Here is a 1,241-nt window from a genome sequence, read left to right as displayed (position 1 = left end):
AACCCTTGCCTTAACAGGCTGGTAAACGCAACTTGAAACACACAGGTGAGTCTTGCTCTGTTTTATGAAACAATAAAGGAATCTCCTCAGTACTTAAATATATTAATATAACCTGTTGTATAGATCTACCTATAAAACCAAACTCCTATAGGTTTTGAGATGGCATTCACCATCTCTGTGAAAAGTTGAACATTACTAATCAAATTCAATGGTATCTTTAGAAGGGGAAAACAGTGACAGCCCTTGCTGAACCAGAATTACTATCAAAATTCAAAAAGCTGATCATCGTTTAGCCACAAGTCAATTCTATTTAAATCAGGACTGTCCAACAGAAATACTCTATCAGCCATTCATCATCTGAATTCTGGTATATGAGATCAGTTTAGATACGGTATGCATAAAAAGGTCATAGACATTTCTGTGTTGTAATAAATAGGGCAGTAGCCACCTATTACTCATTAGTAGCTTTTTTGAGAGAAGTTACTAAGTCTACGCTTTCTGCCTCCTTAATGCCAGTGAAGATTACTTTTGTTCCAGGGATGTACCACTTAGGATTCTCCAAATACTCCCAGTGATGTCTTCGTTCTTGATGACATCTGCGTAAGAGAATCCAGGGTCCTGAACTGTCTTTCGCCCAAATAGAGCATGGAGGTTTGGTCCCGTCTTGTGCTTGCCTCCCTTTTCCACAGTAGGGCACTGGACACACTGCTGAAAAATCACCTTGCCCTTCTCCACATCACCCACTTTGAAATTGTTCTTTGTCATATGTGATACGAAAGTTCCAATACAAGTTGGATGTCCACTTTCTCCACAACTCTTGAAGTTTACTAAAAATCACTGAATCATACTCTTAAAATGGGTGGATTTTATTATAACTTATATGTCAATAAAACTATTTAAAAGAAACAACTACATGGGAATGCCCCACAGAGCTGGCTAAATGAGGAAGACAATAGGTGATGAACACAGTTCTCTGCCAGCTCCCATTTCCTTCTGAGAAAAGAAGAGGGAGCTGGAGAGTGGTCTTAGTGTTTTGGACCAGTCTTAGCAGGAACAACTCCCACAATTCTTAGAATAAAGGCCCAACTCCATCCTGGCCAGGCCCTGCCCTCTTCAACATCAGTTCCCAACACTCTCCCATGCCTTATGTCCTCCCCAAATACACTGGCCTTCTTTCAGGGCTTCATATTGATGTAGTCCTTCCCACCTCAGGGCCTCTGCATGTGCTGTCACCCCTACCA

The 1,241-nt window shown here is 41.1% G+C and overlaps 1 pseudogene; it reads right to left on the bottom strand.

The window, feature by feature from the left end:
• Positions 1-451: 451 nt before the first annotated feature.
• On the bottom strand, positions 452-765 carry LOC132483438 (cytochrome c-like; annotated as a pseudogene).
• Between the last annotated feature and the right edge of the window lie 476 nt (positions 766-1,241).

This window comes from Mesoplodon densirostris, chromosome 2 (genome assembly GCF_025265405.1).
Source record: "Mesoplodon densirostris isolate mMesDen1 chromosome 2, mMesDen1 primary haplotype, whole genome shotgun sequence".
NCBI lineage: Eukaryota > Metazoa > Chordata > Mammalia > Artiodactyla > Ziphiidae > Mesoplodon > Mesoplodon densirostris.
The sequence above is the reverse complement of the archived record's forward strand: the minus strand, read 5'-3'. Positions and strand labels throughout refer to the sequence as shown.